This window comes from Protopterus annectens, chromosome 15.part0 (assembly GCF_019279795.1).
Source record: "Protopterus annectens isolate FY-2018-M chromosome 15.part0, PAN1.0, whole genome shotgun sequence".
NCBI lineage: Eukaryota > Metazoa > Chordata > Ceratodontiformes > Protopteridae > Protopterus > Protopterus annectens.
In genome coordinates, this window is record NC_056749.1 from 39,948,468 (window position 1) to 39,972,127 (window position 23,660).

The following is a 23,660-nucleotide window of genomic DNA, read 5'->3' on the forward strand; positions in this document are numbered from 1 at the left end:
AATCAACTTCGGTTCGCTTTAAACAAACAGACAGAAAATAATTCCAAGCATGTTAACATGGAAAATACCAATCAGTGAAGAGAAAAAAAATAATTCCAAGTACATTAACATGGAAATACCAATCATTGCAGAGAGAGAAAACCATTCCAAGCACATTAACATGGAAAGTACCTGTGACAAAGGAGGTACTGCCAACACAGCTAGCTGGAATTTTATAAATAATTATATGTCATTTGTGAATATCAACATAATTTATATGGAAGTGTGATGAAAGGAGATACTGCCAGCACAGCTTTCTGGAATTTTGTAAATAATTGTAAGTCATTTGTGAATATCAACATGATCTATATAAGATGCTTGTGTTACAACTGTATTAGAACTGTATGTCATGTGTATACCAAACTGGTATGTGTATTAAAAAAGTATTTTATAAAGTGCTTGTACTTGAGATGTAACCACAGTGTGTACTGCTGGAAGAGTACATAAATGTGCATGCACTATTGTAACTGTTTAAATGTAAATATTTTAACAGGGGAATCTGAAATACAGGAGTTTAATTTCAGAAAAATAGCTACAATTAAATTACTTTATGGCAGCTACAGACACAATGTTTGTGCTGAGAAGCTTTTTGTATTGTCTTTGAAGTAAACTAATTACTACAATTGTTTTCTGACTTCCAGCATCTGCCAAAACTCTGAGGTCTATGTATCTTCACAGGAAGATACTAAATACTGTTAGCTTCTGGCAGTGTGGGTTTCACCTGGGATAGTCAGATGACAACAAATGATGTAATTCTGCAAGCTTTCCTTGCAGTAATATTAGAGATGTTAATTTAAGAAGTCTCTTACAGAGACAAAGCATTCTGTATTCTGTCTTTGACCTGACAACAACTAGAAGATCCATTCACCACATCTGCCTTGCTCTGATGAAGAAAGTTTAAAGACAATAGTATAATTCTCTTAGATATAGTCAGCAATATAGCAAAGCTTAGTTTAGGTTCATAGGTTCATAGGTTCATAGGTTCATACTAGGCTATCTGCCCAAGGGCATTTATAAGCCTAGCCCATAGTTATGTGGCTTTCGCCACCCCTTTAGTTTGAATAAAAACTATGCCTATCATTTTTCTGTGCCTCTGTCAAGCAGTGACACTGAAGTAATCCCTGGGGTATATCTGCGATCTCCCATCCATTGGTCAAGATTCCTCTTGAACAAGGCCAGCGAGGTGCTCTGCCTCACATGTACCGGGATTTTGTTCCACAGCATAGGGAGGCTCTGGGTGATGAATCTGTCCCTCCAGCACGTTCTATTTATAACCGTGTCAAGGTTTAAGTCTCCCGCCCTTGTGGTTCTGAGGGATCTAGATTTTTTGAGGTGAAGCATATTCATCAAATCTGGGTTTGACATGGCCTTATATGTCAGGCACAGGTCACCTCTGAGCAAGCGGTATGAGACTGAATAGAGCTGGAGTTCTTTTAGTCGGGCAGCATAAGACATATTTTTGAGACCCTTTATCCTTTTGGTGAGGAACTTTTGGGGCCTTTCAAGCTGCAGCAGGTGTCTGGTCAGATACATTCGAACGGGCATTGTACTCAATCATAGGTCTAATGAGTGATGAGTACAGGGGGACGATGACCTCCCTTGATCTAGATGTGAATCCCTTCATGATCAGGTGGGCGATATAGAAGGTTTTCCTAACTACTTTAGCAACATGAGTGTCAAACGAAAGGCTACTGTCAACTTGGGTCCCCAGATCCCTGATGACTTTTTCTGTGCTCAGTGGATTGCCACCTATATGGTAGCTAGGGGTAACCTTGTTTTTCCCGAAGGGTATGACTATGCATTTTTTGGCGTTTAACTTCAGGCCATGGCTCTGGCACCAGTTATCCATTTCTGTGAGGCCCTTCTGGAGGATATCTGGTTCAGATGTGTTTTCAACTATGGCGCCCAGTTTGCAGTCATCTGCAAACTTTGTCAGCCATAACCCTCCTGTGTTTGCTTGTACTTCAGAAAAGTAGATGCCGAACAAGAGTGGACCCAGGACTGAGCCCTGTGGGACACCACTTGTGACAGGCTTTGAGTCTGACATGGCTTCAGCAACTCTGACCCTGTGGGTTCTGTCACTTAGCCAGTTTGCAACCCATCTTGTGATGTATGGGTTTACATTCAAGCTGATGAGTTTTTCGATGATACCTGAGTGGGGTACTGTGTGAAGGCCTTTGCCAGGTCGAGGTAGGCTGTATGGACTGCCTTTCCCTCATCAATGGCCTTGGTGACTGTCTCGAAAAAGTCAACCAAGTTTAAGAGGCAGGATCTGCCTTTGACAAAGCCAAACTGGGTTGGATCCAAAGTCTGCAAGTTCCCTATGTCTTTATTTATGAGTTCCATTATGATCCTCTCCATGGCTTTGCAGATAAGGCTTGTCAAGCTAATGGGGCGGTAATTTCCAGGGTCTGTGGAGGCACCGCCCTTATGAAGTGGGACCACAGTCGCCGTCGCCACTCCTTGGGTACGTATCCTGAGGTGAGGCTAAGATTAAACAGCTGTCCTAACTGTGGGTTTAATTCCTCGTTGAGTTCATGAAGCACACAGCCGGGGACACCATCCGGTCCCATGGATGTTGTGTTTTTGCCTTAGTGAGGGCAGTTCTCACCTGGGCGTTGGAGATGTTTGGGGGCTACAATCCTCTGGAATAGATATCTCTCCTTTGGGGAGGGGAGAAGTTTGCACTGAACCTGTCAGCCAGTATGTTAGCAATGTGTGTAGGTTCAGTAATTTTCACATCATTTTGAACTAATTCTGAGCATATCTGGGAGTTTCCTCCTAGGTTTCTAACATAGCTAAAGAAGGCCTCATGATTGTCTTTAGAGTCCTTGGCAATTTTTCTCTCAAAATTTGCCTTGGATGATTTTATGAGAGCTCTTAGTTTTTTACTTATAATGATCAAAGGTGTCTTACCTTTCAAGGATTTTGCTCTATCTTGTAGTAGCTTCCCCCTTTTGTTGTAGAGCTTGTTTATGGCTGGGGTCCACCAGACTGGACGCTTGCCTTTGGTACAGAGAGTCTTAGTTTTGTTTGGGATTGCCTGATCCATGCAGTCCTGTAGGTGCTGGTAGAAGGCATTTGTAAGTGATTCAGCGGTTTGAGTAATGTTTACCACTGGCTCAGGGGCCTTAAAGGAGACCACACTAGTTTTTAGAAATGTGAAATCGGCTTTTGAGAAGTTTTTCACTGTGGTCTTTTTTGTTTCAGGTGGGGGCAGGATGAGGACCTCCAGCAAGATTAGTTTATGATCTGATCTCACCAGTGAGGGGTATACTTCCGGTGTTGAACATTTTGATCCCATGTTCGTGATGATGAGATCAAGTATGTTTTCTCCTCTTGTGGGGATGGTGACTAGTTGTTCCATGGCATTTGAGTTTATGAACTCCAGGAATCTTTGGGTTAGAGTGTTCGGGCTTGAGTAGTGTTCCCAGTCTATATTAGGGTAGTTGAAGTCACCTAGTATGATGGTGTTTGGAGATACATTTATCCTCCAATGTTTTCAGGAAGGCCATGTGAGGTTCCTGAGTTTGAGAGGGTGGCCTGTAACATGCTACAAATTGCAGAGCAGTCTTGCCTATGGTTAATTGCACCTGGATGGTCTCCGATGCATCGTGCATTGCCACCAACCTTGAGGTGTGGGTGTCCTTTATGAATATGGACACCCCCCCTCCTTTCTTTGTGTTGTCCGGATTTTGGGGCCGGAACGCATGATATGAGGTGAAACCTGTTAGTGCTGGGGTGCTCTCAGGAGCCTTGAACCAGGTTTCTGTCACAGCACAGACATCGATGTTCTCCATATTGAGAAGGGCCTCGAGTGCGTGCATCTTGAGAGTGAGACTTCTGGCATTGAGCAGCATTACCCTTAGTTTTTTCCTTTTGGTGTTCTAGGGTGGTAGGTTTAGAATTTGAGCCTTGCCTAAAAAAGGCACTATGGGGGTGGCAAGAGCCTTTGCCAATATCCGGAAGCCCAGGGGTGACAGGTGCAAGCCATCCCTTGTGAAGCAGCGTGGCTTGTCCAGCATGTCATCCCAGGCAGACAGACATTGGATCCCCTTTGAATGACACCAGAATTTAAGCCATTATTAAAGCTGATCATCTTATTACTGTATTGTGGCATCATTCTAGGTGAAGGTAGGATACTGCTCAAGGTCAGGGTCATACCTGCCTGGGCTACATAATCAGAGAGCTCCTCGATGTCCCTTTTCATGTAGTCCAAGGAGGTACATCTCAGGTCGTTGACACCAGCGTGGACAATGACTGAGTCGTACTTGTACCTGCTGTTGAGAGACCTGAGTGCTTGCGTTATGTGGCGGATTCTAGCACCCGACAGGCAGCTTACTGTGACCTTCTCCTTACTCAGTCTGGTGAGCGGGATGTCAGTGTGTCTGACTATGGAATCACCAATGACAAGTGTGTCTGGCATTTTGTTTGGCCTGCAGGGCTGTGACTGTTTGACACTCTGACTGTGTGGTCTATGTGTTGCATGTGTTGGGTCGTGAGGTGGTAGTTGTTTGGGTGTCTGCTTTGGTGGCCTCTGCTGTTTTGGTAAATTTTTGATCAGAGCCTCCGAGTATGTCTTTGTGTGAGTATGTGTATGATTTGAAGTTGTGATGGTACCATGTGTGACTGGGTATGTATTGTGTGTGGTTACCTTCTCCTCCTGTCTGGTCTTGCCAGTCCTATGTTGAGAGAGCTCAGCCTCCAGTTTGGCCGTATAGTTGCATCTCTCGCATGTATTTGTGTTTTGTGGGAGGAGGAGAGAATTGTCTGTGTACATGAGGCAATTGTAACATTGCCTCAATATTCCCAGGTTCACCAGTTGAGCTGGAGAGGACACTAGCAACTGATCCCTCGACATACTAGAAGTAGTAGATAAAGAGACTTTCAAAGGACTCCGGGGGAAGTGGGTTTTAGGCTGGTGGGGTACTATCTATAATAAGAGTGCTTTATCAAGGTGCAAGATATTTTTCTTTATCTATCTGAAACTCTCCTGCAATGTTGTTTTAAATATTTCCTGTGATTTTGAACTCTGATGTCACTGTAAATATATATTTAGTATTGTCTTGTTCTTATATTATTTATTATTAAATATATTTAAACATTTAATTGTGGCTGATTTGTGTAAAGATATTTAAGTTCTGAGAGTACTTGCATATTTATTTGGTGACACTGTGTAAGCCGCTCCTAATAGCCTTGTTCTTGGTCAAATGACCATTTGTATTAATAGTAACATTACACAGTAAGATTGGACACCCTTTGTTAAGGGCCTTAAAGTAGCTGATAAGGAGTTGGCTGGTGGCAATAATAACTACCTTATAGTATGGGCAAAAGGGGGCATAGCTAGTAAACCTGTGCCAGCCTTTCCCACTTTCCCAGGTGTGTGTGTGTGTGTGTGTGTGTGTGTGTGTGTGTGTGTGTGTGTGTGTGTGTGTGTGTGTGTGTGTGTGTGTGTGTGTGTGTGTGTGTGTGTGTGTGTGTGTGTGTGTGTGTGTGTGTGTGTGTGTGTGTGTGTATATGAATCAAACCTGGAAGAGTGTGTGTCAACTACTTGGGCGGGGACACAAAGCACTGGTTGGACAGAGAGAGTGCTGGAGGTCTTGGTTTGGCCACTCAGCTGAGATCTCAACTCTATACCTGTGCCAGTGGGGAGTCTTATTGGGGATCTGGAGAAAGAGGGAGAAACTAGCCTCGGATTGACTGTGGTCTCTGCCTGCTCTTAAGGGAAATTGCACTTGATGCAGAGAGCTGCATCTGGAAACAGTGTGTGGATACCTGTTATCCTCCCATTGTACATTCCCCACTGTTGCATGTGATGAGGATTGAGGCCCCTTGATTACTGGTCAAGTGGTGGGTCATCACAATACCAATCACTGCAGAGAGAAAAACATTCCAAGCAACATGAAAAATACCAATCACTACAGTGAGAAAACCATTCCAAGTGCATTAACATGGAAAGTACCAATCACTGCAGAGAGAAAACCATTCCAAGCACGTTAACATGGAAAATACCAGTCACTGCAGAGAGAAAACCATTCCACTCACATTAACATTCCTTATATATATTAACTCCATGGTCATACAACCATGATCAGAGTAAATGTACCAATACTGTGTTATAGTTGACGTAATGTAAGTTGACTATAGCGCCTATTGGCAAACCATGATTTAATGGGTTCTAATAGCTGTGTAACCTGTCAAAAAGTATGCTGACTAACATAAGTGCTATCATACAAAGACACATGCACAGACAGATAATAAAAAGCCATTTCTACGTACTGATCATGATTTTTTCTTTTAAGACGTCCAGGAAACTTAGGAGTTGTCAGACTTTTAGCTTTTACCATGCTCATATCTACAAAGAAGAATTAAATTATGCAGTACTAGCATTACAGTAAAGAAAATGTAAGCATTTCACTGTCTGAAAACAACTTTATCCAGAAAGATATTAGTTACAGTCTCGTCTTAAAAAAAGTCAGATGGATTTTAATAAAATTGGTTCAACAAGTAAGAAGCAGAGAACAAGTGGAAAATATGGCACAAGTCTTCACAAATAGCTTTCCATCTCTGTTTCAATAGCAGAAGGATCCGAAGTTATAAACTGAGTCCATCCCTGCTGCCTCACATCTCCCGCTAGTATTATATACTTCCATGGCCTAAGGATATGGCCAGGCTGGAGTTAGGCACCATCTGTATATTAACGTTATACTTTGGCCCAGTACCATGGGCCACGTTTTATATTGCTGAGTCTTTATCTAATCCCATTCCAGTTTCTTTCCTATGGAAGTCCTCTCCAATGTTTCCCACTTTCCTTGAAGTGCAAGTATACCAGCTATGTTCCCAGGATCATGAACATCCATGTAAATTCCTCCCATATTCACATCTACCAGCTATGTTCCCGTTATCATGCATATCCATGTAAATTCCTCACCCCTTCGCATCTTGAATACATTTTAACTTTTTCCACCTCATGTTATTTGCATTCTTTTAATGAAGCTTTTCTGGCTTCATGTTTACCTGGATTCAACCACTGAATGGCTGGAATTACTGGTTTTCTTGAACTTTCTCTGCTACTGCACTCCTCTCTGGCTAATGATCTTAATGTAGCCTATAGTTATCTAATTACCCCCATTTTGTAATAGCAGTCTCTATCCATATATGGAAGTCTTTCTGTCCCAGGTCTTCTGAATATCTGACTGAGTTCAAATTTCTGAGGTACTTGAATCTTTTCATCTGTCAGCTCTTATTAACACATTTAGTTGCCATTATTTACTCAAAAGTTCCATACCTCTATCTCCTCTCTTTTTTCCACTGTGATAATCTTATCTCTTTCCTGCCTGATAAACATACTGCGATTAAGATGCAAAAAAAGCAGTCCCACCTACTGGAAAATATGGCAGCCTCCTCCCATTCACCAAGGCTTATGAATATAAAGTCCCTTTCACCCTGTTTTCCTCATGCAAACTCTACAACATCGCATTCACCCTCACTGGATTTACCTAGCCAATAAGTGTAAAAACATGATTCATATTTTCTCCCTATTTTTATAGGAGGAATAGAATCTTAGCTTTGATTGTAACAGACCTCTACATAGCTGCTGAAGAGAAGAATCTGCTATTAATGCCACATATTCTGGGAATTCTTCCCCTACATTCTTATGGTCATAATGTAAGATACTGACCAGTTTATTATTTTACATTAACTTGTGAGGAGTATATGTTTCTGTAAATAGATTTTTACATCTGTTGGCTATTTTATAATTATAAAACAGGACAAGACTGGTTAACACTAGGCATCCTCGAACATATACTTGGACGCACTGTACAAAAACACTTTCTTCTGATACACCAAGGAGTGTTAAATAAATGTAGCTCAAACTGACAAAAAAATCATGCTGACTTGACCAAAGGCAGTTTCTGGAAATGTGCTGGGTGGAATGTGCATGGAGTGACCATTCTGTCTACTTGCATGGACAGTGGAAGTAAATCGAATTGACACAAGACAAGTCCATCTGCCCGATAACAGAGAAAACACATGACAAGAAGCTTTGGACCTTCCCTTATGGATATATGCTGATAATGGCTAGACATCTCATGTATAATTTAGTTTAGATCATAACAGGCTGTGCATAATGCATATTACATATGCTTAGTTTTGTGCTTTAAGAGTTTGTTCCATGTCACCTTCTATAACAGCAAACACAATGATATAGCATGGAAACAGCTTTATAAATAAATCTAAAAGTATCATTACATCACTTGTATTTATTTCACATAGGTTTGTACAAAATGTATGGCCAGAGTGTCTTTTAAGAAGCTTGGCCATAAATAAGCTACTTATCCCTGGTTAAAAGACTGCAACTGTCACATATTAGGAGCATAAATTAAAGATTATCCATCCAGTCATTTAGACTGGCTTTGGAGGTTGGTAAAAAGTCACTTTGTCTTGCAGTTGGCTCAGAACATAGAGTTGTGAGTGCGAAAAATAGTTCCTGTGGTACATGGTTTTATTCTCTCTGACATTATTTGCCTCCTTTGTGACCTTGAGCAAGTCACTTAACCTGATTTTTCTCCCAGGTTGCCCCTGAAAAGTGATTTTATGCTCAGTAGGCCTTACCTGGTTAACAAATGGGATTATTATATGTAGAGTATATTCCACATATAACAATCCTGTTATTTTATGTGAAGTATATTACAGGGACATGAGATGCACTGAGTTAGAAATCTGCTTCACAAGTAGGTGGTGTTAATCTTGCAATGAAGACTTGGGTCTTTGAAGTGAGTGTTTGTTAGAGAAAGAGAGTTCTATGTAGGGTAGAGCAGGCTGAAAACACCCAACTCTTTACTGCACCGAAGGCTAGCCAAAGGTCACCCCTTAGAAGTCTATAAGAAACAGAAGAGAGAGAGAGGCAGAGATAGAGAAGCCTTTTATCCTAACAAAACAGCTTAGGTTATTCTCCCCGAGATCTTTTTAGTCCAGAAGGTTTGTGCTCTTTACAAATTACTCAGATATTTAGAAAGATATATCATAAAGGAAGCATTGTGTTTGATGACGGATCCAGTGAGGAGGAAGACAACATAACACATACACTTTCAGCCTGATGTATTCAATAATGACACAAGACTTGAGATTGTAAAGTTATGATGCAATTTTAATTCCACATAACATGGAAACATACTTACAGTACACTTACCATCATAGCTTCTTTTTACCCAACTAACTACATGAATTATGGGTCCTGAACAGTCTTAAAGGTACACACACATTTACACATATACATAGTATATACATATCAATATATCTATATATCATTATCTATCTATATATACATATCTGTATTTATCAATTTCTCTCTCTCTTTATATATATGTATATATATATATATATATATATATATATATATATATATATATATATATATATATATACATATAATTTTATTTCCACTTTGATGACCGGGGAGGTCCACTGTGCTCACTGAGCCCATTTTCAGTGGAGGCCAGGGGAGAAAAGCTCCGCATTACATAGTTTAGTTACAATTACAATCATAGTAAAGAAAACACGATTACAATTTCATTTTATGCTAGAGAACAGGAATACATTCCTTGGTTACATAGTATCTAAATATTTAGGATGAGAACAGGAATACATTCTTTGGTTACATAGTATCTAAATATTTAGGATGAGAACAGGAATGCATTCTTTGGTTACATATTATCTAAATATTTAGGATGAGAACAGGAATAAATTATTTGGTTACATAGTATCAAACTATTTAGGATGAGAACAGGAATACATTCTTTGGTTACATAGCATCTAAATATTTAGGATGAGAACAGGAATACATTCTTTGCTTACATAGTATCAAACTATTTAGGATGAGAACAGGAATACATTATTTGCTTACATAGTATCTAAATATTTAGGATGAGAACAGGAATACATTCTTTGCTTACATAGAATCTAAATATTTAGGATGAGAACAGGAATACATTTTTGCTTACATAGTATCTAAATATTTAGGATGAGAACAGGAATACATTCTTTGGTTACATAGTATTTAAATATTTAGGATGAGAACAGGAATACATTCTTTGGTTACATAGTATCTAAATATTTAGGATGAGAACAGGAATACATTCTTTGGTTACATAGTATCTAAATATTTAGGATGAGAACATGAATACATTCTTTGGTTACATAGTATCTAAATATTTAGGATGAGAACAGGAATACATTCTTTGCTTACATAGTATCTAAATATTTAGGATTAGAACAGGAATGCATTCTTTGGTTACATAGTATCTAAATATTTAGGATGAGAACAGGAATACATTCTTTGCTTACATAGTATCAAACTATTTAGGATGAGAACAGGAATACATTCTTTGGTTACATAGTATCTAAATATTTAGGATGAGAACAGGAATACATTCTTTGCTTACATAGTATCTAAATATTTAGGATGAGAACAGGAATACATTCTTTGGTTACATAGTATCTAAATATTTAGGATGAGAACAGGAATACATTCTTTGCTTACGTAGTATCTAAATATTTAGGATGAGAACAGGAATACATTCTTTGGTTACATAGCATCCAAATATTTAGAATGAGAACAGGAATACATTCTTTGGTTACATAGTATCTAAATATTTAGGATGAGAACAGGAATACATTCTTTGCTTACGTAGTATCTAAATATTTAGGATGAGAACAGGAATACATTCTTTGATTACATAGTATCTCAATATTTAGGATTAGAACAGGAATACATTCTTTGGTTACATAGTATCAAACTATTTAGGATGAGAACAGAAATACATTCTTTGGTTACATAGTATCTAAATATTTAGGATGAGAACAGGAATACATTCTTTGGTTACATAGTATCTAAATATTTAGGATTAGATCAGGAATACATTCTTTGGTTACATAGTATCAAATTATTTAGGATGAGAAAGTACAGTTTTGTACCTACCATAAATGTAGATGTTCGAGGATTCCATTGCTGCAGTCCTTACTATTGGGTATAGTCCGCATCCAGTCGGCCCGAATACCAGAGTATAAGGCTGATGTCGGTCAGGGCGCATTAGACTGACGTCAGTACGTCAGGGTACTAATGCGCATGACCGGCGTCATATCCACAGTCTTTTCTTGCCCCAGATGTCAGAAGACCCTAAAAAGACAAGGCCCAAAATACCTGCACCAAAACATGAACAATATATACAAAAATATAAGCAGGTAAACTCACCTACACAACCACCCCTAAACACAGAGGGAAGGAGGGAGGGCAAATTGGACTGCAGCAATGGAATCCTCGAACATCTACATTTATGGTAGGTACAAAACTGTACTATGTTCTTCGTCTTCCATTGCTGCAGTCCTTACTATTGGGTAGAATCCCAAAGCAGAGGTAAGGGAGGCTGGCAAATCACAAAGAAGCAGGAGCTGACAACATGCCTTGCAAAACAGCTGTGGCAAAACCAGCCCTAGACTTAGAGTAGATAGGAAGGTGATAATGCTTAGAGAAAGTATGCACTGAACTCCAAGTAGCTGCTTCCAAAATATCCTTAGTTGCCACCCCCCGTAGAAATGCTGTAGAAGTGGCAGTAGCCCTAGTGGAATGAGGCCTAATCCCAGCAGGAATCTCCTTGCCATGATGGGAATAACAAAATGCAATGCAAAAGCCAATCCACCTAGAAATAGTTTGTTTTGACACAGGCTTGCCCTGTGAACTCAAAGCAAAAGAAACAAACAACTGCTGAGACTGCCTAAAATCCTTAGTCCTGCTTAAGTAATAACGCAATTGCCTGTGTACATCTAAAGTATGCAAAATCTTTTCCCTTTATTTTGGGGTCTGCATAAAAAGTAGGCAAATGAATAGTTTGGTTTAAAGCCACACTAGAAACCACTTTAGGCATAAAGGAAGGATTAGTACGTAATGATACCCTATCCTTATGGAAAATCAAAAAGGGCTCGACTGCCATAAGGGCCTGCAACTCAGACACCCGTCTTGCAGAAGTAATAGCCAACAAAAAAGCAGTCTTCCATGACAAATATTTCAATTCAGCAGTAGCCGCAGGCTCAAAAGGTTGTAGAGTAAGTTTTTCCAACACAAAATTGAGATCCCAAGCAGGAGTAGGAGCTCTACGTGGGGGTCTTATATTTCTTGCCCCTCTAAGAAACTGCTTGAACAAAGGATGCGAAAACAATGGCGGGTCACAATCATAGTGAGCTGAGATTGCTGCAGCATGAATCTTAATGGAAGAGAAGGACAGACCCTTGTCCAGTAACTCAGTAAGATATTGAAGAGCCATACTCAAATTAGGCTCAGAAATCTCCAAATTCTTTGCTTTACACCAAAATAAAAATCTCTTCCATTTAGCTGCGTACACTTTCCTTGTACTAGGTCTTCTAGCTTCCATAATCACATTTAAAACTTGTTGAGGAAGTTGAGACCTGCTGCGTTTCAACACAGAATATGCCAGGCTGTCAGATGAAGAGAGTGAAGCTTGACATGGAGCAGATAACCGTCCTGCTGGGATAACAGATGTGGAATCAAAGGTAAAGGCCATGGAGGCTTCTTTACCAGACTCCATAGTAGAGGGTACCAGTGCTGCCGAGGCCAATCTGGAGCTATCAAAATCATCCTTGGCCTGTCCTGTCTGACCTTTAACAGTACCTTTGGAAGAAGATGCAGAGGTGGAAAGGCATACACATGAAGGTTCGTCCAACTGAAAGACAGAGCATCCACTTTCCAAGCTGTGTGATGAAACCCCTTTGTGCAAAACTGTGGCAGCTGGTGGTTTAGTGGAGAAGCGAACAGATCTATGTCTGGAGTTCCCCATGACACTGTCAATTGCTGAAATACATGAAGATCCAGTTTCCACTTGTGGGGATCCATGATTTGTCTGCTGAACACATCTGCTAAGGAGTGCTGTGCTCCTGGCAGAAACCTTGCCTGAAGAGTTAGGTGCAAGCGTAGCGCAGTCTCCCATAAAATCAGTGCTTGCCTGCATAGAGGATAAGAATGTGTTCCTCCTTGTTTGTTGAAGTACCACATGACAGTTGTGTTGTCTGTTAGAATCAACACCCGCCCTGGAAGAAGTAACTCCTTGAAAGCCAGTAATGCGAACTGGACTGCTAACATCTCCTTCATGTTGATATGTAGATGCTGTAGTCTGGCAGGCCACTTGTCTTGTATCCACTTTCCATTTAGATGAGCTCCCCAAGCAATGTCCGAGGCATCTGTCGGTAAAATCCGACTCGCCTCTGGCTGGGTCACAGAGAGTCCCTTGTTTAGGTGACATTCCTGAGCCCACCACAAAAATTCTCTTTGAAGGCAAGGTATTATTTGAATGACAGTGTCTAAATCCTGGCAGTGCTGTGTCCATACATTTTTGAGATACCATTGTAACTTCCTCATATGCAGTTTGGCATTGGGAAGCACCAGAATACAAGATGCCATGAACCCTAATGCTTGAAGGACTGTCTTTGCAGTCAGCACGGACTGATGAGATAGTTGATGGAAGTAAAGTGATAGACTCTTTTGTGTGTCCGGGGTTAAAAAGGCCATCTGGGCTGCTGTATGCAGTCTCACACCCAGAAAGCACATGTCTTGAGAGGGTACTAGACTGGACTTTATTTCGTTCACAGAATACCCTAGGCATCTTAGCACTGCTATAACATATTCCAGATGCTGTAGAAGGTCTTCCTTTTCTTGAGCCAGAATCAGGCAGTTGTCTAAATAAGGATAGATTTGAAGTCCTTGTAGCCTGAAGTAAGCTATCACTGGAGCCAGAACCTTTGTGAATACTCTGGGCGCAGTAGATAAGCCAAAGGGCAATGCAGAGAACTGATAATGAGAATCTCCAGCTCGAAACCGCAGATACTTCCTGTAACTTAGCCTGATAGGCACATGAAGGTAAGCTTCCTTGAGATCTAAAGTTACCATCCAGTGATCTTTGCCCAGCAGGGGTAAAAGCTGTTGTAACGTCAACATCTTGAACTTGGGAATGTCCAGATAAGTGTTGAGGAGAGATAAATCCAAAACTGGTCCCCACGTGTACCCCTTTTGTTGTACTAGGAACATGTGAGAATAAAATCCTAGGCCCCTTTCTGATACAGGGACTGGCTAAATGGCCCCCATTTGGAGTAACTGAGAAACTTGCTTGTGAGCCTCTTTTCTTTGTGGAGGAGGAACGTCTGGCATGTCTGTGAAAGGGGGCATTGTATGGAAATAAAATCTGCAACCGTGGTGAATGATGTCCAACACCCATCTGTCTTGAGTAATTAAATCCCAATTTTCTTTGAAAAGAGACAGTCGTCCTTCCAAAGGAGCTGCCAGACGAGAATCTACTGGCAGCTGAAAAGGCAGGTCATTGGGTCTGTTTACGAAAGGACTGACCCCTGCCCTCACCAGAAGTCTGAGCAGGTGAACTCCCTGTTCTAGGCCTAAAAGAACCTTGGGCCCTGCCCCTACCACGTCTAGACCTACCCCTAGACTGGGAATCATAAGCAGGATATGTCCACCCCTTAGCAGGCCAATTTCTACTAAACTTGGTGGCTGTACCTGCAAAAATCTTTAACAGTTTGCATAGACTTAGCTTTGTCCTCCATTTTCTTTAAAACTGCTTCCACAGGTGAACCAAACAACACATCAGACTGTAAAGGAGCATCCAAAATCTTTGTCTTAACATGCTCAGCCAAATTTTGATCCCTCAACCAGGCATGCCTGCGAAGAACAGAACTAGTGGCAGCCACCCTCGAGGAGGCCTGCACAGCATCAAAACCACATTGCAAAGAATGCTTGCCCACTTGTTCAGACACATAAACTAAATCCAGCAATTCTTTACAATCAATACCTTCCGCCAAAGCATCCACCTTAGATTTTAATAGTGAAAGGAGATAATTTTGATATTTCAGCATGTGAAACTGACAATTCAATGCTCTCATGGCTAGAGTGGAAGAAGTATACACTTTCTTACCCCACCTATCTAACGCCCTTGCCTCTTTGTCAGTGGGAACAGGATTTCTAACCACAGAGGCTTTAACACCTTTAGGCCCCTGAGAAACAGTTTCTGGGTCCGCCCTAGGACTCTTAAACAAATACTTATGAGCTTGGGCACCCTATAGTACCTATCAGGTTTAACAGGAGCAGGAGGCAAGGAATCAGGGTTCAGGGAAGCCTCTGCAAAACATCTTCCACCACAGTCAACACAGGAGGTATAGCTAAGGGCCTATGCTGGGGTAAAAACAAGAATTCCCTAAGCCTCTTCCTGGAATCAGAGTAATCCTGGCCTTCCCATTTAAAGTGCTCCCTCATGGAATGCAGAGTCTCTGAAAATGAAAAATCCTCAGGAGGAGAAGCCGAAGGAGTGGCATCATCCACATCAGAATCAGAATAATGAGGATACTCCTGCAAATCTTCCGCAGAAGACTCAGAAGCCCCTGAACCCTGTTCAAAACTGTCAAACTCTGGTTCCACCCTAGGCCTCTTATCAGGAGGGCCCATAGAACCTCTAATCATAGTAATCAAATCTTCTGCCATTTTAAGCATATGTTTCTTAGGTACAGAACCCGAAAGGCTAGGAGAAGCCCCAACTGAAACTGAACTTGGCCTTCCTCTAAAAGAAGTTTTGGCAACAGAAGGAGAGGCTCTAACAACTGTGGGAAGAGAGGGAAGAATAGTTACCTGAGAAGCCCCCTCAGCCTGGCCTGCCTCCTGAGAGGGTACATCCTGTAACAGTAAAGTTTCTGCCTGAGACTCCATAGAAACTCCTGGCAAAACCTCCGGCTCCACTGAGCCTCCTAAAGAACCGACGTCCGGGACTGCCGGTTCATCAACCCTAGGCTTCGCTGTTTTGTCCTTACGCTTCTTGGACGAAGCGGGCGTCGGAGCATCCGACGGCATTTTATAATTGCAACGCTTCCCAAACACTAATCTGGCACAGTCTAACCTCCTCTTAATAGTGCGTTTGTTAAACCTAGCACAAGAGCGGCAACCAACAACGTCGTGCTCAGGCCCTAAACAAGGTATACACAATGTATGGTAATCCCTATGAGGTATTTGTTTCCCACAAGAAATACAGTTATTCACTTTTTCTGACATCCGGTTAAATACTGAGGCAAGAAAAAACCAAAATATTCCCCAACGGGGTACTTAGCCAACTCTGATTCGGTCTGAAACTCCGGTTTCGGAAATATTTCAGAACGCCAACCTGCACTCGCAAAACTGCTTCTGCATCGGACAACGCGGCAAAAAAGACTGTGGATATGACGCCGGTCATGCGCATTAGTACCCTGACGTACTGACGTCAGTCTAATGCGCCCTGACCGACGTCAGCCTTATACTCTGGTATTCGGGCCGAATGGATGCGGACTATACCCAATAGTAAGGACTGCAGCAATGGAAGACGAAGAACATCAGGAATACATTCTTTGGTTACATAGTATCTAAATATTTAGGATGAGAATAGGAATACATTCTTTGCTTACATAGTATCTAAATATTTAGGATGAGAACAGGAATACATTCTTTGCTTACATAGTATCTAAATATTTAGGATGAGAACAGGAATACATTCCTTGCTTACATAGTAGCTAAATATTTAGGAATACAACAGGAATACATTCTTTGCTTACATAGTATCAAACTATTTAGCATGAGAACAGGAACACATTCTTTGGTTACATAGTATCTAAATATTTAGGATGAGAACAGGAATACATTCTTTTGTTACATAGTATCAAACTATTTAGGATTAGAACAGGAATACATTCTTTGGTTACATAGTATCTAAATATTTAGGATGAGAACAGGAATACATTCTTTGCTTACATAGTATCTAAATATTTAGGATGAGAACAGGAATACATTCTTTGGTTACATAGTATCTAAATATTTAGGATGAGAACAGGAATACATTCTTTGCTTACATAGTATCAAACTATTTAGGATGAGAACAGGAATACATTCTTTGGTTACATAGTATCTAAATATTTAGGATGAGAACAGGAATACATTCTTTGCTTACATAGTATCTAAATATTTAGGATGAGAACAGGAATACATTCTTTGGTTGCATAGTATCTAAATATTTAGGATGAGAACAGGAATTCATTCTTTGCTTACATAGTATCAAACTATTTATGATGAGAACAGGAATACATTCTTTGGTTACATAGTATCTAAATATTTAGGATGAGAACAGGAATACATTCTTTGGTTACATAGTATCTAAATATTTAGGATGAGAACAGGAATACATTCTTTGATTATATAGTATCTAAATATTTAGTATGAGAACAGGAATACATTCTTTGGTTACATAGTATCTAAATCTTTAGGATGAGAACAGGAATACATTCTTTGCTTACATAGTATCTAAATATTTAGGATGAGAACAGGAATACATTCTTTGCTTACATAGTATCTAAATATTTAGGATGAGAACAGGAATACATTCTTTGCTTACATAGTATCTAAATATTTAGGATGAGAACAGGAATACATTCTTTGCTTACATAGTATCTATATATTTAGGATGAGAACAGGAATACATTCTTTGCTTGCATAGTATCAACCTATTTAGGATGAGAACAGGAATACATTCTTTGGTTATGTAGTATCTAAATATTTAGGATGAGAACAGGAATACATTCTTTGGTTACATAGTATCTAAATATTTAGGATTAGAACAGGAATACATTCTTTGCTTACATAGTATCTAAATATTTAGGATTAGAACAGGAATACATTCTTTGGTTACATAGTATCTTAATATTTAGGATGAGAACAGGAATACATTCTTTGCTTACATAATATCAGACTATTTAGGATGAGAACAGGAATACATTCTTTGGTTACATAGTATCTAAATTTTTAGGATGAGAGCAGGAATAAATTCTTTGCTTACATAGTATCTAAATATTTAGGATGAGAGCAGGAATACATTATTTGGTTACATAGTATCTAAATATTTAGGATGAGAACAGGAATACAATCTTTGGTTACATAGTATCTAAATATTTAGGATGAGAACAGGAATACATTCTTTGGTTACATAGTATCTAAATATTTAGGATGAGAACAGGAATACATTCTTTGGTTACATAGTATCAAACTATTTAGGATGAGAACAGGAATACACTATTTGGTTACATAGTATCTAAATATTTAGGATGAGAACAGGAATACATTCTTTGGTTACATAGTATCTAAATATTTAGGATGAGAACAGGAATACATTCTTTGCTTACATAGTATCTAAATATTTAGGATGAGAACATGAATACATTCTTTGGTTACATAGTATCTAAATATTTAGGATGAGAACAGGAATACATTCTTTGGTTGCATAGTATATAAATATTTAGGATGAGAACAGGAATACATTCTTTGATTACACAGTATCTAAATATTTAGGATGAGAACAGGAATACATTATTTGGTTACATAGTATCTAAATATTTAGGATGAGAACAGGAATACATTCTTTGGTTACATAGTATCTAAATATTTAGGATGAGAACAGGAATACATTCTTTGGTTACATAGTATCAAACTATTTAGGATGAGAACAGGAATACATTCTTTGCTTACATAGTATCTAAATATTTAGGATGAGAACAGGAATACATTCTTTGGTTACATAGTATCTAAATATTTAGGATGAGAACAGGAATACATTCTTTGCTTACATAGTATTTAAATATTTAGGATGAGAACAGGAATACATTCTTTGGTTACATAGTATCTAAATATTTAGGATGAGAACAGGAATACATTCTTTGGTTACATAGTATCAAACTATTTAGGATGAGAACAGGAATACATTCTTTGCTTACATAGTATCTAAATATTTAGGATGAGAACAGGAATACATTCTTTGATTACATAGTATCAAACTATTTAGGATGAGAACAGGAATACATTCTTTGGTTACATAGTATCTAAATATTTAGGATGAGAACAGGAATACATTATTTGCTTACATAGTATCTAAATATTTAGGATGAGAACAGGAATACATTCTTTGGTTACATAGTATCTAAATATTTAGGATGAGAACAGGAATACATTCTTTGCTTACATAGTATCTAAATATTTAGGATGAGAACAGGAATACATTCTTTGCTTACATAGTATCTAAATATTTAGGATGAGAACAGGAATACATTCTTTGGTTACATAGTATCTAAATATTTAGGATGAGAACAGGAATACATTCTTTGGTTACATAGTATCAAACTATTTAGGATGAGAACAGGAATACATTCTTTGCTTACATAGTATCTAAATATTTAGGATGAGAACAGGAATACATTCTTTGCTTACATAGTATCAAACTATTTAGGATGAGAACAGGAATACATTCTTTGGTTACATAGTATCTAAATATTTAGGATGAGAACAGGAATACATTCTTTGGTTACATAGTATCTAAATATTTAAGATGAGAACAGGAATACATTCTTTGCTTACATAGTATCTAAATATTTAGGATGAGAACAGGAATAAATTATTTGGTTACATAGTATCAAACTATTTAAGATGAGAACAGGAATACATTCTTTGGTTACATAGCATCTAAATATTTAGGATGAGAACAGGAATACATTCTTTGCTTACATAGTATCAAACTATTTAGGATGAGAACAGGAATAAATTATTTGGTTACATAGTATCAAACTATTTAGGATGAGAACAGGAATACATTCTTTGGTTACATAGCATCTAAATATTTAGGATGAGAACAGGAATACATTCTTTGCTTACATAGTATCAAACTATTTAGGATGAGAACAGGAATACATTATTTGCTTACATAGTATCTAAATATTTAGGATGAGAACAGGAATACATTCTTTGCTTACGTAGAATCTAAATATTTAGGATGAGAACAGGAATACATTTTTGCTTACATAGTATCTAAATATTTAGGATGAGAACAGGAATACATTCTTTGGTTACATAGTATCTAAATATTTAGGATGAGAACAGGAATACATTCTTTGGTTACATAGTATCTAAATATTTAGGATGAGAACAGGAATACATTCTTTGGTTACATAGTATCTAAATATTTAGGATGAGAACATGAATACATTCTTTGGTTACATAGTATCTAAATATTTAGGATGAGAACAGGAATACATTCTTTGCTTACATAGTATCTAAATATTTAGGATTAGAACAGGAATGCATTCTTTGGTTACATAGTATCTAAATATTTAGGATGAGAACAGGAATACATTATTTGCTTACATAGTATCAAACTATTTAGGATGAGAACAGGAATACATTCTTTGGTTACATAGTATCTAAATATTTAGGATGAGAACAGGAATACATTCTTTGGTTACATAGTATCTAAATATTTAGGATGAGAACAGGAATACATTCTTTGCTTACATAGTATCTAAATATTTAGGATGAGAACAGGAGTACATTCTTTGGTTACATAGTATCTAAATATTTAGGATGAGAACAGGAATACATTCTTTGCTTACGTAGTATCTAAATATTTAGGATGAGAACAGGAATACATTCTTTGGTTACATAGCATCTAAATATTTAGAATGAGAACAGGAATACATTCTTTGGTTACATAGTATCTAAATATTTAGGATGAGAACAGGAATACATTCTTTGCTTACGTAGTATCTAAATATTTAGGATGAGAACAGGAATACATTCTTTGGTTACATAGTATCTCAATATTTAGGATTAGAACAGGAATACATTCTTTGGTTACATAGTATCAAACTATTTAGGATGAGAACAGAAATACATTCTTTGGTTACATAGTATCTAAATATTTAGGATGAGAACAGGAATACATTCTTTGGTTACATAGTATCTAAATATTTAGGATTAGATCAGGAATACATTCTTTGGTTACATAGTATCAAATTATTTAGGATGAGAACAGGAATACATTCTTTGGTTAGATAGTATCTAAATATTTAGGATGAGAATAGGAATACATTCTTTGCTTACATAGTATCTAAATATTTAGGATGAGAACAGGAATACATTCTTTGCTTACATAGTATCTAAATATTTAGGATGAGAACAGGAATACATTCCTTGCTTACATAGTAGCTAAATATTTAGGATTAGAACAGGAATACATTCTTTGCTTACATAGTATCAAACTATTTAGCATGAGAACAGGAACACATTCTTTGGTTACATAGTATCTAAATATTTAGGATGAGAACAGGAATACATTCTTTTGTTACATAGTATCAAACTATTTAGGATTAGAACAGGAATACATTCTTTGGTTACATAGTATCTAAATATTTAGGATGAGAACAGGAATACATTCTTTGCTTAAATAGTATCTAAATATTTAGGATGAGAACAGGAATACATTCTTTGGTTACATAGTATCTAAATATTTAGGATGAGAACAGGAATACATTCTTTGCTTACATAGTATCAAACTATTTAGGATGAGAACAGGAATACATTCTTTGCTTACATAGTATCTAAATATTTAGGATGAGAACAGGAATACATTTTTTGCTTACATAGTATCTAAATATTTAGGATGAGAACAGGAATACATTCTTTGGTTGCATAGTATCTAAATATTTAGGATGAGAACAGGAATTCATTCTTTGCTTACATAGTATCAAACTATTTATGATGAGAACAGGAATACATTCTTTGGTTACATAGTATCTAAATATTTAGGATGAGAACAGGAATACATTCTTTGGTTACATAGTATCTAAATATTTAGGATGAGAACAGGAATACATTCTTTGATTATATAGTATCTAAATATTTAGTATGAGAACAGGAATACATTCTTTGGTTACATAGTATCTAAATTTTTAGGATGAGAACAGGAATACATTCTTTGCTTACATAGTATCTAAATATTTAGGATGAGAACAGGAATACATTCTTTGCTTACATAGTATCTAAATATTTAGGATGAGAACAGGAATACATTCTTTGCTTACATAGTATCTAAATATTTAGGATGAGAACAGGAATACATTCTTTGCTTACATAGTATCTATATATTTAGGATGAGAACAGGAATACATTCTTTGCTTGCATAGTATCAACCTATTTAGGATGAGAACAGGAATACATTCTTTGGTTATGTAGTATCTAAATATTTAGGATGAGAACAGGAATACATTCTTTGGTTACATAGTATCTAAATATTTAGGATGAGAACAGGAATACATTCTTTGGTTACATAGTATCTAAATATTTAGGATGAGAACATGAATACATTCTTTGGTTACATAGTATCTAAATATTTAGGATGAGAACAGGAATACATTCTTTGCTTACATAGTATCTAAATATTTAGGATTAGAACAGGAATGCATTCTTTGGTTACATAGTATCTAAATATTTAGGATGAGAACAGGAATACATTATTTGCTTACATAGTATCAAACTATTTAGGATGAGAACAGGAATACATTCTTTGGTTACATAGTATCTAAATATTTAGGATGAGAACAGGAATACATTCTTTGCTTACATAGTATCTAAATATTTAGGATGAGAACAGGAGTACATTCTTTGGTTACATAGTATCTAAATATTTAGGATGAGAACAGGAATACATTCTTTGCTTACGTAGTATCTAAATATTTAGGATGAGAACAGGAATACATTCTTTGGTTACATAGCATCTAAATATTTAGAATGAGAACAGGAATACATTCTTTGGTTACATAGTATCTAAATATTTAGGATGAGAACAGGAATACATTCTTTGCTTACGTAGTATCTAAATATTTAGGATGAGAACAGGAATACATTCTTTGGTTACATAGTATCTCAATATTTAGGATTAGAACAGGAATACATTCTTTGGTTACATAGTATCAAACTATTTAGGATGAGAACAGAAATACATTCTTTGGTTACATAGTATCTAAATATTTAGGATGAGAACAGGAATACATTCTTTGGTTACATAGTATCTAAATATTTAGGATTAGATCAGGAATACATTCTTTGGTTACATAGTATCAAATTATTTAGGATGAGAACAGGAATACATTCTTTGGTTAGATAGTATCTAAATATTTAGGATGAGAATAGGAATACATTCTTTGCTTACATAGTATCTAAATATTTAGGATGAGAACAGGAATACATTCTTTGCTTACATAGTATCTAAATATTTAGGATGAGAACAGGAATACATTCCTTGCTTACATAGTAGCTAAATATTTAGGATTAGAACAGGAATACATTCTTTGCTTACATAGTATCAAACTATTTAGCATGAGAACAGGAACACATTCTTTGGTTACATAGTATCTAAATATTTAGGATGAGAACAGGAATACATTCTTTTGTTACATAGTATCAAACTATTTAGGATTAGAACAGGAATACATTCTTTGGTTACATAGTATCTAAATATTTAGGATGAGAACAGGAATACATTCTTTGCTTACATAGTATCTAAATATTTAGGATGAGAACAGGAATACATTCTTTGGTTACATAGTATCTAAATATTTAGGATGAGAACAGGAATACATTCTTTGCTTACATAGTATCAAACTATTTAGGATGAGAACAGGAATACATTCTTTGCTTACATAGTATCTAAATATTT

General features: G+C 37.5%; 1 protein-coding gene across 1 annotated transcript in view; it reads right to left on the minus strand.

Moving 5' to 3' along the window:
• The window catches only part of LOC122790051 (exocyst complex component 1-like), a gene marked incomplete in the record, with an annotated part of 2,315,969 nt that overhangs the window by 518,381 nt on the left and 1,773,928 nt on the right, over positions 1–23,660 (minus strand).